The sequence below is a fragment of the Jaculus jaculus genome, chromosome 12, assembly GCF_020740685.1.
Source record: "Jaculus jaculus isolate mJacJac1 chromosome 12, mJacJac1.mat.Y.cur, whole genome shotgun sequence".
In the NCBI taxonomy this organism is placed as follows: Eukaryota; Metazoa; Chordata; class Mammalia; order Rodentia; family Dipodidae; genus Jaculus; species Jaculus jaculus.
Genome location: NC_059113.1, coordinates 58,673,693 through 58,688,113, shown reverse-complemented (window position 1 = coordinate 58,688,113; position 14,421 = coordinate 58,673,693). Strand labels below are relative to the sequence as shown.

The 14,421-nt window shown below is 47.0% G+C and overlaps 1 pseudogene; it reads left to right on the top strand.

Annotated features, from left to right (window-relative positions):
• Positions 1–2,137: 2,137 nt before the first annotated feature.
• LOC101617872 lies at positions 2,138–10,063 on the top strand (annotated as a pseudogene).
• The last annotated feature ends 4,358 nt before the right edge of the window (positions 10,064–14,421 follow it).

The following is a 14,421-nucleotide window of genomic DNA, read 5'->3' as shown; positions in this document are numbered from 1 at the left end:
ACTGAGGTTTTAGGCACTAGAGCTGTGACTTTATCACTTGAAAACTGCATTTAATAGAATAAGTTGGCACAACCAACCCAAGCTGGCCTTGATTGAATGCCACTTTGAGACGGCAGCTGCGGAATTCCTTCCAGCCCATGTCTCTAGCTCCAGACAGGCTTTACATGACATGCTTTCCCCCTACTGTGTTCCAGAGATCAGTCACACCACCAAGAGGGGTGTTTGCCTGTCCTGTCTGCTATTTCAGCCTCTCTGAGTCTGAGCTCCCCTCTGCCATCCAGGGAAGATGTTAATGAAAAAAGGCAGATGGGTGTCTTGGTGCCACTGAGCCTCTGCCACCTCCTCCACTGCCTGTTAAGTATTCCAAAGGATTCAGACCCAGACTTTTATTTGTTTTTCTGGACCTAAGCTGCCCCTTGACATAGCTGGTGATTGCTTTTTTAAAACCATGAAGGAAAACTAGCTCCTTTCATCCACTGATAAGGTGTCAGGTGACAGAGAGATCAGCATCCCAACACATAAATCTGCAACTAATCCTTGGGAATCAATATTTTTCATTAAGAACCTGTGAGAGTTGGACCATTATGGGGAAAATCTGTTTAGGTTGACACCTTGATGAAGTTATTCAGTTCAGGGGCTTAAGTCATTGAAAGGTAATAAAGAGCACAGAGCAATCTCAGGGCTGGTTAGGGGAGAAAGCGATGGGAGTATTGAGCTTCCGTTCTCTGAAAAATGGTCCCCTGATTTATTGGGGAATGATGGGGTGCTGGCCTCTTGGGTAGACCAGGCCAGACACCATCAACATGGCATCCTCTCATCACTCCTCACTCACTACCATCTGTGAGCTGTCTGGTTGCCAGAAAGCACTGGGGAAGTATTTTGGGGTCATGGGATATTTCTAGCAGTCACTAAGTCCCTCACTTTCATCATAATCTTTCACATTCTGGACTTTGTCCTTTAGGTCACGGGTTGTGGGCACACTGAAGTGCAGTGTGCCAAATAGTTTAACAATGAGATTGAGTTTATTTATTTATTTTGAAACTGCCGTTCATGGCCCTCAGATCTGGAAGGACATGGTCCATTACTAGAAAAGAAAAAAATAAATCTCGGCTGGGAATGTAGCCTGGTTTGTAGAAAGCTTGCCTAGCATGATCAAAGGCCTGGGTTCACAAACTGGGAATGTTGGTCTGTACCTGCAATCCCAGAACTCAGGAGGTGGAGGCAGGAGGATCAGAAGTTCAAGGTCATTCTCAGCTACATAATGAATGTGAGGTCAGCCTGGGATAGATGAGCCCCTGTCTCAAATCAACCAACCAACAAACCAACCCAGGTTATTCAGAGCTGATCGTGGACAGGGTCAGAATTCCAAGGTTTGGTCTCAAATGTTTCCTCATGGGTCCCACTGATTGACAAGAGACTCACATTGGATGGGATTTTGGAAATACAATTTCTTGGTCTCTTACCTTTAGAAAACAACTCTGTTTAAAATTCTGGTTATCTCTCTCTCTTTCTCTTTCGGAACGTGTGGTGCGCACATTCCATGGCATGCATGTGGAGGTCAGTGGACTTCTAGTGTCCATCCTCGCCTTCTCCCTAATTTGAAGTAGGGTCTCTGTTATTTGCCACTCTCTCCTCACCACCCAGAAAGAGTCAGTGGAAGAAGAGAAAAAGAAGCAAGAAGAAAATCCAGGTTAACATTAAAAACTAAGGACCCAGAGGAAATGGAGGCTCAGGGGGAAGCAAAACGACCAGAGTGGAGTTTTGGGGTCAGGGGGAGGTCAACCCCAGAAGTAGAGCACTACTCAGGATGCCTATTTGTTAGCCTAAGGAATGACTTACTGGTTAAAGGCGCTTGCTTGAAAAGCCTACTGGTCTGGGGTTCGATTTCTCAGTACCCACTTAAATCCAGATGCACAAAGTGGCGCATGTGTCTGGAGTTCATTTGCAGCAGCAAGAGGCCCTGGTGAGCCCATTCTCTCTCGTAAATAGATTTTTTTAAAATGCCCATTTGGCTTGGCAAACATGGTGCTGTGAACATTCAGTCCTGGCTTGATTGTTGGGCGCCGGCAAACAGTGAATGGAGGAGCGGGTACAACTCAATACTCTTCTACGGCCATTCTCACAGAGCGCAGTGCGAATGGCGCCCCTGGAGGTGCCGTGTGGAAGGGGAGCCTCTGCATACCCACTACTCCAGACGCTTGCCTGGGCAGAGGAGGCAAGGGTGTTAGTAGGGAAGATCACTTTACCCGGGGAGACCTGGGATACTACTATCTAGGGGAGGCATATTTCCATGCCAAAAATGTGAGAGCTGAAAATAAATGAGGGGGTGGGGTCTCGAAAAGAGATGGAGACAGACCCCCAGCTTTGTTCAGCCTCCCTCCTCTGAGGCGCAGGAGATCAGTGCCTGGGATGGCGAATCTCAGTTGGCACTGCCTTCCCAACACAACACACTCCCAGACTTCCATGAGAGTCAGCTTCAGGCAACAGTTCTGGGCCCAGCGCTTCGCTGTATTACATTGGCTTGCCTAGAGAGAGAGAGGTATTGTTAGACTAGCTCTTATTCCTTGATCTTAAACATGCATTGAACACTTACTGGAGTCCAGTTACTAGCCAAGCACAGGTAGGCACAAAACTGAACACAAACATAGTGCACTGTGGGGAAAGGGAACCCAGAAAACAGAAAATTACGGTGCCATTGGATAGGGGGCCTCGCTCTGGGTAACTGCTCCCAAGTAGAGGCCTTTCAGGGAGAACAGATGTACCAGACTGATAGAGCACACGGCATTTCGCCAAGACAAACGTTGAGAGGAAGAGGATTCTGGGAAGGCACTCCAGAAAAATGACCAAAGGGCAGGGAAAGCATGGTACTTTGTATCAGTGGAATAAGGCCCAGGAGGGTGGACTGGGGAGAATAAGGACTCGAAGGCAAGGTGTGCACTTCCATGGCTGACATTGGGCTGGGCCATTCTTTGTTGTGGAGACTTCCGCGTGCATGTGGAGTGTTTGGTAGAATTTCTCGTCTTCATACACTGGATACCAACAGTCCCATCTCCCAGATGTGGTCACCAAGAATGTCTCCTGGGGGTTGGAGAGATGGTTTAGCAGTAAGGCACTTAGCTATGAAGCCTAAGGACCCAAGTTTGATTCCCCAGGACCCACGTCAACCAGATGCACAAGGTGGCCCATGCTTGTGGAGTTTGTTTGCTGTGACTAGAGGCCCTGGTGTGCCCATTCTCTCTTTATCTCCCTCTTTCTCTATCTCAAATAAATGAAAATGTGAAATATTTTTAAAACAATATCTCCTGGCATTAGCAAATGTCTGTGGGGGACAAAACTGTCCTTTGTTGAGAACCACTGAATTTTAAAAATCAGCAAAGATCTTGTTGCAGAGAGTCCTAAAAATGGCTGGATTTCCTGAAGACAGTGGGCAGCTAGGGAGTGGTTTTTTTTTTTTTGTTGTTTGTTTGTTTGTTTTTTTTCAAGGTAGGGTCTTGCTCTAGCCCAGGCCGACCTGGAATTCACTATGTAGTCTCAGGGTGGCCTTGAACTCATGGCGATCCTCCTACCTCTGCCTCCCGAGTGCCACCATGCCCAGTTTGGGACTGGTTTTAATGACAGGGTAGAGAAGGGCATCAGATTCAGCCTGAGATTTGGACACAGTATTTTTTCAGAGATGTGAGGACCAATGTAGAGGGCACTGCTAGGTTCCCAGTGAGAGAGAATGGTGCCATGGACCCAAATTAGAGATAAGTGGGCGGAATTGGACTCCTCCTCATTCTCATTCCTGTGGCTCACTGCTATGACGTGAATGTCCCCACAAGATTCATGGTGAAATTGAATCCTCCTCATGAAAATTCCAATAAGAGGCCAGGTGGGACCTGTAAGAAGGTCACAAGGACCCTTTCATTAATGTGTAAATGTGTCATCTCTGATGCCCTCTAGAGAGTTCTCAGCCAGCAAGAAAGTCCCCACCAGACACAGCCCTCCATATTGGGCTTCCCAGCCTCAAGGATTTTTAAGAAATAAGTTTCTTCTTATACTCATTCAAGTTGTTCACTTACAGCATCAGAAAATGGAATAGATTAAGACACCAATCTCACTCTCTCACTCTCCCTTCCTGGTTCTGGGTGTGCGCTGAATTCCACAGTTTGTATTTACCAATCTCAGCCTCCCGTTCTCCCTCCCTTGGTTCTGGATGTGCACTGAATTCCACCATTTGGCCCAGAATCATCCAGACAGAATCAACCCAGACATCTCAGGCTCTGTAGAGTAGGGGAAGCCTCTGGCTTTGGCCTTCTTTTCATCTACCCAAGGTGATTCTGATACTCACCATAGGTGGAAAACACTAAGTGTGTCCATAGCTGCAGGTAAGAGAGATTATATTGATACAGTTGTATAGCTAAGAGCAGAGGAGCTGTTTATAGGGAGCTGAAGCCACAGTAACATTAAATAACAGAGTGATGGCAGCCATGTTTATAACCACCAGGTATATGGGCTTACCATATACCAGACACTGCAAAGAACACCACATGCTTTGCATTGCTCATATTCATGTAAGCTAAAAGGAAGCTGCTAATTCCGTCTACCTGTAAGTCATAAGAGAGGAGGCACAGGGCTGGGGAGGTGGCTCATCAGGTAAAGGCAATTGCTTTCAAAGTCTGCTGGTCTGGTTCAATTCCCCAGTATTTGTGCCAGATGCACCAAGTAGCACAGGTATCTGTTGCTCATTGCAGTGGCAGGAAGCCCTGGCACACCCATACTCTTCCCCCACCATATGGTAAATAAATTTAAAAAATAATAAAAAAGAATGGAGGCAGGGCTGGAGAGATGGCTTAGTGGTTAAGCGCTTGCCTGTGAAGCCTAAGGACCCCGGTTCGAGGCTTGATTCTTCAGGATCCACGTTAGCCAGATGCACAAGCAGGCGCACTCATCTTGTTCGTTTGCAGTGGCCGGAGGCCCTGTCACGCCCACTCTTTCTCTCTCTCTATCTGCCTCTTTCTGTCTGTCTCTCTCAAATAAATAAATAAAAATAAACAAAAAATCATTTTAAGAATGGAGGTAGACAGAGGTTCAGTAACTTACTCATGTTTATTTTGAAAACTAGGAAAATGTAGGGTTGGGAATCAAAGCGTTCTGACTCTGTCCATATGCAAGCATGTGACTCCATACCTTTAGCCTTCTCTTGCCCCTGTGACCTGACACAGAGAGCAGAGGTTCTGGGAAGTTAGAATCATATTTGCTTGTGAGCAGTAGAAACTCCAGATGAAAGCAGTTTTCCTGGAGTCACATATCACACTTTGCTTACATCTGTTGGCTAGAATTAGTCACATGGGGAGATTCAGTAGCAAGACACCAAAGAGGAGACATCGGAGGTCTCTTCCATGGGAACCTTTGTAAGGATCTGGACTTGGTAAATCAGGCAGGATATATAATTAGCCATCTCAGCTAGGACATTTTTTTTTGGGGGGGGGGGGAGAATAAAAGGAAGTGTTACAAGTATTGATCAGGGGAGATCAAGCCTGAGTATAGGAGTTCAGATTCCCAGATCCTATGTAGGAGCCAGAAACTGTGTTGTGCTTCTTTGATCCCAGTACACCAAGGGCAAGAGGGTAGGTGGAGATGGGAGAGGTTCCTGGAAGCTTGCAGACCAGCTAGCCTGTGGATGCAGTGGTGAACAGCAACGAGAATGAGAGCCCCTGCCTCAAACAAGGTGGGAGGTGAGGACCAGCACCTGAAAGTTGTCCTCTGACCTCTGCATGCACAGCATGGCACAAGCGTGCCCAGGCACACGCCCTCACCCCCACTGAGCAGGCATGAATTGATAATTGATTATAGCAGGCCTGGGGACTGGGATATCAAATCATCTGAGTGGAGGAATCTGCCTCCTGCCTTTGCAACAGCAGTGGGTACAGGGCTCTGCCTCTTCTTCATCCCAAGAGGAGGAGCATGCCCACTACACTGCCCGTCACAGCACACACATGACTGGGCCTTTCTAGAAGTGTCAGCATCAGATAATGTCTTTACTTAGACATTTGTCCTCAAAGGGTAGTGACCATTACTGGCTGGCTGCTTCACTGTGTGGTGACTATTTTAATTTATTTCTTGCTTAATTCCCTTGCAGCCCTTTGAGATCTATGAGGAAAGTCATGTTATCCCCTTTGCAGCAAGTTCACTGTGGCTCAAAGAGATTAAGAGACTTGCCCAAAGTGACTCCACTGACAATGGAGTTTTGTGTCTGCTGAACTCTGCTCTGGCAAAAACTCTATCACATTCTGTCCCCATCTCAGGTTATTTGATGCTTGTCTGCCTGTGGATTTTCCATCCTTGTTTTTCCTTTTGCTGGGCTGCCTCACTGATGTCCCCCTAGTAAGTCAAAGTCTGCTTGGCTCTGCATCCCCCACTTTGCGGTTCCATTCTCAGGTCCATGGGGCATCTTTGTTTCTGTTCATACACATCTCTATGGCTTGAGCCCATCATAGACTTCAAGCCAAAAGGACCATCGCTAGAGCTTTCCCCACAGAGTGGAGAGACAAAGGTAGATGTGAAGGGCAGAAGATACAGATGTAGAGACATTTGCTGGTGGACTAGAGGAAGCTGTGAGCTCTTCCTATGGTTGTTCACAATTTTCCAGGGAGAGAGTTTAAGGTCTGAGGAACTAACTATGAGACATGAGAGGAGGTGGGGGCTAGGGAGATGACTCACTTGGCAAATCACTTGCTATATAAGTGTGAGGAATTGAATTTGGGTCTGCACCACCCACATAGATGCTGGGTGTGGTAGTGTGTATCATAACCCCGGTGCTTGGGAGGTGGAGATAAGTGGATCCCTGGGGTAACCTGGTTAGCTAGGTTAACTGAATCAGTGAGCATGGGGTTCAAAGAGAGACCTTTTCTCAATAAATAAGGTGGAGAGGATGAGAGGGAGACACCTGACATTAACCTCTGGCCTCCACATACATGCACACACAGGTGGACACATACTCACCTGTACACATACAGATGCAATAAAGGAAATTAAAGAGGAAGGTGACACTTTAAAAATGACTGAGCAGGGTGAGAGCTGGGCAGAGCATGGAGGGCTCATGTTTGGAGTTGCATCAGATCATGACATTTTATAAATTCCTCCGATCGTGGTCTGTCTCCCCTGAGGTGGTGTGGTGGTTTAAATATTGAACATCTCCCACAGCCTTCATGTGTTTGAATATGTAATCCCCAGTTGGTGGCGCTGTTTGGAAAGGTTGTGGAGCAGGAAGCATGTCCCTGGGGACAGACCTTGGGGTGTTATAGACCATCCCTGTTACTACATTCAGCTTTCTCTGGCTACTTCCTGAATGCGGGTGTGGAGAGGTGACACCTGGCTGGCTGCTCCGGCCATGCTTTCCCCACCACGATGAGACTCTCCTCAGAACTGTAAGTCAGAAATCAACCCTTTCCTTCTGTAAGCTGCTCCTAGTCAGGTGTTTTGTCCCAGCATTAAGAAGGTAACTGGTATAGATGGGGAGAACAAGGCATGGTTGAGAGGGTCCTTGGCTTGTACCCAGTTCTGTTATCTTGTCACATGTTAGCTCGCTATGCACATGTCTCTTCCCCTGGCTGGCTAGTCAGAATCCACACACTGCTTACTCCTGCCTCCTCAGGCCAGGCACAGTACCTGGCACCTGGGAAGGTGTGTAGCAGAACCAGCTTCTCATGTTCGCTTTCTTTCAGCTCCAAACCCAGATGGCTTCCTCTTTGTCCAGACCAGCTCAACCTTTTACCTGCTGAGAGTCTCTTCCACCCCTCCCTGAGGCTCATTTCAGGAAGATGTGGTCTCCCAACCAGGCCTGTAGCCTCAGTGCTTGGAAGGCTGGGCCAGGAGGACTGTGAGTTGCAGACCAGCCTTGAGCTAATCATGGAAATCTTGACTGAAAAACTAAAGGAAGGAGGAAAGAAAGAAAGAGAGAGAAAGAGGAAATAAAGAAAACAAGCAAGGAAGGAAAAGAAAGATATATCCTTTTAAAGTCACAGGCATTAATAGCCATTAATTCATTTAGTCATTTGAAAATTGGTCATCTGGGCTGGAGAGATGGCTTGGTGGCCAAGGAACTAATGGCCCAAGTTCGATTCCCCAGTACCCAAGTAAAGCCAGATACACAAGGTGGCGCATACACCTGGAATACATTTGCAGGGGCTGAAGGCCCTGGTACATCCATTCTCATTCTCTCTCTCTCTCTCCTATCTCTCCTGTTTCTCTCTGCTTGCAAGTAAAAAAAAAAAATAGTCATCAATCCAGGACATTTTGCATCTGAAGGAGCATGTTGTAAGGAGTCCTACCCTTCCTTTGGCTCTTATATTCTTTCCGCCACCTCTTCAGCAATGGACCCTAGGCCTTGGAAAATGTGATAGAGATATTTCAGCACTGAGTACTTCTCTGTCACTTCTTCTCAGCACCATGGTTCCTCCCAGAAGTGTCTTTATTGTCAAAGCATTTCTTTCCCAGCATCTGTTTAAAGGGGGATTTTGGAGTGTCGGGAGGGGTAATGGCAGCGGTCCAGGAGGACGATTGAGCTCCAGATCTCGCCATCTATCCATCCTTCTAACCTCTGTGCCCTGGTCCTGCTCCCCTGCTCTTTGAAACCAAGAGTAGTAGATTTTGATGAGACCTGGAACAAACTCCTAACTACAATCAATGCAGTTGTCATGTTGGAATACGTTGAGAGAGCAATGTGGAACGATCATTTCTCAGATATCTATGCTTTATGTGTGGCCTATCCTGAACTGCTGGGAGAAAGACTTTGTGCAGAAAGAGTTTTTTTTTTTTTTTTTAAATCATGTTTGAAACTTGCACAAGGTACTGGGAAGAATACAGCAAGAGTGCAGACTACATGGACTGCTTGTATAGGTATCTCAATACCCAGTTTATTTAAAAGAATAAATTGACTGAAGCTCACCTTCAATATGGTTATGGTGGTGCAGATATGAATGAACCACTTATGGAAATAGGAGAATTAGCAGTGGATATGTGGAGGAAGTTAATGGTTGAGCCACTTCAGACTATCCTTATACGAATGCTGCTCCAAGAGATCAAAAATGATCATGGTGGAGAAGACCCGAACCAGAAAGTAATCTATGGGGTTATTAACTCCTTTGTTCATGTTGAACAGTATAAGAAAAAACTTCTCCTTAAAGTTTTATGAGGAAATCTTTGAGTCTCCCTTTCTGACTGAAACAGGAGAATATTACAAGCAAGAAGCTTCAAATTTATTACAAGAATCAAATTGCCCACAGTATATGGAAAAGGTTCTAGGTAGATTAAAAGATGAAGAAATTCGTTGTCAAAAATACTTAAATCCAAGTTCATATACTAAGGTGACTCATGATCGTCAGCAGTGAATGGTTGCAGACCACTTACAGTTCTTATGTGCAGAATGCCATGATATCATTCGACAGACGAAAAAATTGACATGGCAAATATGTATGTCTTAATCTGGGCCATGTCCACTGGGTTACCTCATATGATTCAGGAGCTGCAAAATCACATTCATGACAAGTGTCTTACAGCAACCAGTAACCTCACTTAGGAAAACATGCCAACATTATTTGTGGAATCAGTTTTGGAAGTCCATAGGAAATTTGTCCAACTTATCAACACTGTTTTAAATAGTGATCAGCATTTTATGAGTGCATTAGATAAGGCCCTGACATCTGTTGTAAATTACAGAGAACCCAAATCTGTCTGTAAAGCTCCTCAGCTGCTTGCTAAGTACTGTGACAACTTACTAAAGAAGTCTGCAAAAGGGATGACTGAGAATGAAGTGGAAGACAAACTCACCAGCTTCATTACTGTTTTCAAATATATCGATGATAAAGATGTTTTTCAAAAGTTCTATGCAAGAATGCTAGCAAAACGTTTAATTCATGGGTTATCAATGTCTATGGATTCTGAAGAAGCTGTGATCAATAAATTAAATCAAGCCTGTGGCTATGAGTTCACAAGCCAGCTGCCCCGCATGTACACAGACAAGAGCGTCAGCGCAGACCTCAACAAGTTCAACAACTTCACCAAAAAAATAGTCATCCAATAGAGCCATAAGCCACATCTGAAACAGCGGTCCAGGAAGAGCATGTCCTCGTCATTTAACTAGTTGGTTACCGGTTGATTAGCTTTTTTGTTTGTTTTTGTCAGCAGGCAGGGTGTGTTTGCTGCTCAATGTCACCTTACCTTTGCCACTGACTGGACGCAGCTTGTGCGTTCCCTCCACTCCTCCTCTAGATGGCAGCATGGAGCAGCGGTTAAGACTGGACTTTGGCACTAGGTTTTCTGGGCTCAAAAACTTGCCACTGCCATTTACTAGGTTGAGTGGCCTTGGCTAAGCTACTTGTTTCCCCATCTATAAGGTGGAGGGAATGGTCAGTACCCATCTTACAGGTTTGTCAGATCTTTCTCGGGGGCCTCAGAATATAATTGGTACTTTATTATTATTATTTTTTCCCTGCACTCAGGTGTGGCAGGAAGCGAGTCCCTTGCAGCGGCTTAACCTCCTCTCCTGGGGGGAAGCGGTGGCCTCTCCCCAGACAGCCCGAAGCTCTGGTCCACCAGCCCTCTGCAACTGGCGGGATGCTCCTTGAGTCTGGAGGGCGGATGCCCCATTTCAGAGCGAGCAGGAGCGCTGGCCTGCTGCTGTGGGACTGCGGGCATGGATCAGCCTGGCAGGGGTGGCACGGGGGTGCTGGGCTAGAAGCACTCATTCCGATTCCTCCGATAATCCTCCCTCCGGGGCCTGCTAGGAAACTAATTGGGTGTTGATTCTGATGAGTAAAGCGTCGCCACCGCCTGAGGGATGGGCCACGCGGGCAGATGGCTGGGGCCTTCTCAGGGGCCCATCAATAATAGATCGGCCGGGCCCGGGAGAGGAGAGGAAGCGCTTCTGCCGCAGGTATGAATTATGGATGGCGTTTAGTGTAATGCGGATCTATCTCAGAGGTTCCGCTCAGTTTATGTGCTAGTAAAAGCCGGCAATTTGCCTGTGTTCCAGCTATAATTTGCGCTACATTAAGGGACCCTCCTTTCCATAATAGATGCGCGGTTGGGCGCAGGCGCAGTCAGGCTCCCAGGGCCAGGCCTGCGGGGCCGCGTGTCCTCCCCGGCCAATCGCGGGGCGCCCACGCCTTAGCTGCGGGTGCTCGCGGGCGCCTTCGCTCGCTCCCAAGGTCTTGGGAAGAAGCCACAGTCAGCCCAAAGCCCTGCTGGGCCTCGCCCTTGCAGCTGATGTATGTCTGAGGAAAGCACAGCAAACCGCCGGGCTGTCTGGTCAGAAAAGACAAGCAGCTCCTCCTAGAACTGGATTGCCTGGTTTGAACTCTCTCCCCTTGCCATTTGCTAGGTGGGTGACCTCGAAGGGGTGCAGGGTCCCCAGCCTTCCCCGGCCTCAGGTTCCTCTTAGTTAAAATGGAACTAATCACAATGACCGGTGATGTGCAGAGGTCAGAGAAAGCTTGTCAGGGCCAACTATTTAATAAGCAGGACCGTTGGGAGCTGCTTGTTAAAGATGGCCATTATTAAAAATTAAATTTTATAAACTTGCAATTAAAATCAAAGGTCATAAATACTCAAGGCTCATCAATTCCTAACGAGTCTAGTCCATTTCCCCGGGCTCTTTGTGGCTGTCGTGCCTGCAGGCTGGCGGCGACACGCGATGAACCGCTCCGGGTGACGCAGGATGAGAACCTTCACAGGGACAAGGTGCTGTGTACGTCCTCCCATTTGGAGATCCATGTCACATTGGTGGCCTGCCATTAGTTATGTGGGGACATTTACACAAGGGACACTGACCAACACCACGTCAGATTCCCTACAGATCTGCTTGTCCAGTGTGTGGTATATGTGCACATGTATTTATGTGTTCCTATGTGTATGAGGACACATGCATGTGTGGGTGCGTGTGCAGCTGTGTGTGCATATGCGTGGAGGCCACGTGTCCACATGGCGAGTTTTTCCCAGTCACTCTGTATCTTATTTTTTTAAACGTTTTTTATTGACAGCTTCCATAATTATAGACAATAAGCCATGATAATTCCCTCCCTATTTCCACTTTCCCCTACACAAGTCCCACTTCATTATATCCCCCCTCAATCAGTCTCTTTTATTTTGATGTCATCATCTTTTCTTCCCATTATGATGGTCTTGTGTAGGTAGTACTAGGCACTATGAGGTCATGGATATCGAGGCCAATTTGTTTGAACAATTGCATTGTAAGCAGCCTTACCTTTCCTTTGGCTCTTACATTCTTTCCACCACCTCCTCTGCAAGGGACCCTGAGCCTTGGAGGGTGTGATAGAGATGTTTCAGTGCTGAGCACTCCTCCGTCACTTCTTCTCAGCACTATGGTGCCTTTTGAGTCTTCCCAGTGTTACTGCCATCTGAAAAGAGAAAGTTCTCTAACCAAAAGTGAGAGTAGCATTAATATGAACATTAAGAAAAGTGCTTACTGGGCAGGTGGGAGAGCATAATATATGTATTTAGCCAGACAACAGCAGGTGTACCTCCCCTAAGGCTCATGACCTCCCCTGCTGTAGTCCATCTTACATTTGAGGCTCTCGCTGAACGCAGAGCTCTCTGCTTTGGCTAGAATAGGCAGTCAGCAAGCCCTAGGGAGCCTCCTGTCTCCACCTCTCCAGTGCTGGGGTTACCCACTCATGCCATCATACCCAGCTTTTCTGTGGGTACTGGGGATTCGAACTCATGTCCTCATGCTTGAATGGCAGGCACTTGACACACTGAACCTCAGCCCTTGGTGGCACAACCTTCAAGAGCACGACCCATGATGTAATAAAGTTGTTTAGAGGACTGAATAGTTAATATAGTTATAAGTCACTAAGAAGGCAGGGAAGGTTTTCCTTGAAACTTCCCTCTAATGTGACACCCGCCTTTGGCACAAAGGGTTGTGACCAGAGTGAATTCCAGCCATACACTCCTGCTTAAACCTGCAGATAAATGACCCAGCTCTGTGGTGAGGTAGCGTAGGTTCAACACAGGAACTCATTAGGAATTCAAGCCTGTTGGGGAGTGAGCTGTATGTAATTTTCTCACTGGAGGCTTATCAGAGAAGGCTGAAATGTGGCTTTGCTTCTTTCATCAGGCGGCTAAGTGGGTGTTTATGTCCTTTAAGATTTGAGTTTGGCTTTGCGTGGTGGCACACACCTTTAATCCCAGCACCCAGGAAGCAGACAGAGGAGGATTGTTGTGAATTCGAGGCCAGCCTGGGACTATAGAATGAGTTCTAGGTCAGCCTAGGCTAGAGCGAGACCCTTACAGCAACAAAACACCAATAAAATAGGCTGCAGAGATTGCTCAGTGGTTAAAGGGCTTGTTTGCAGAGCCTGATAGCATAGGTTCGATTCTCTAGCACCTACATAAAGCCAGATGCACAAAATGGCACATTCATCTGGGGTTCATTTGCAGTGGCTTGTCCATCCCATCCCCCCCGCTTGAAAATAAATAAAGTAAATAAAAAACATTTGAGTTTGTACTCACTGAGAAGAAATAGGAATGGAATTTTCCTTACATGGTCAGACCTGGCAACTCTGGGAAGGAAGAGGGGGTTAGAGACTCTCTGAGCCCTTTGATACCCCCAAGTGGAGGTAGAACACTCCATGGGAGAACAGCCTCGGAGTGTGACGTGGGGTGTGGGGCATTCTGGGATTGCAGAAAAAGGAAGGAGAGGCCAATAAATTACCACTTACCTGCTTGGAAAGCTTGTTCTGGTTCATCTTTCAGCTTAAGGGCAATTCATACCTATGAGATTTTTTTGGCATGTGTGTGTTTTTGTGGTATGTTTTGTGTGTGTGCGTGCGTGTGTGTGTGTGTGTGTGTGTGCGCGCGCGTGCATGCAAGTGGAGGCCAGAGTCTGATATCAGAGTGCCTTCCTCAGTCACTCTCCACCTTAGTCTCTGAGATAGGCTTTCTTGCTGAATCTAGAGATCACAAACTTAACTAGACTGGCTTGCTAATAAGCCTCGAGGATCCTCCTGCCGCTGCCTCCTGACAGCTGGGATTGCAGGCGTGCACTGCTGGGCTCAGCTTTTCAAAAATAATTTAAGAAACTTTGTGTGGGTGTGTGCATGTTCAAGTGTGTGGGAGAGCAGGTGTGCGCATATCCCAGCATATATGTGGAGGTCAGAGACGACTTTGGGCTCAGTCTCAACCTTCTACCTCCTTTGAGTCACAGTTTCTCTCTCTGGATCTTGCTCTTCTGTCTATCTTTGTAGTACTCACCATGGGCTTCCAGGACATTCTCCTTTCTCCAGCTCCCATTTCCCAGTCAGAGGGCTGGATTATAGAGGCGCTCTGGATTTGAGGTACTCTGGCTTGAGTGGCAAGTGCTTTACCCACTGAGCCACTTCTCCAGCCACGGTCCCAGATTTTTGAGTGAAAACTGAGCAT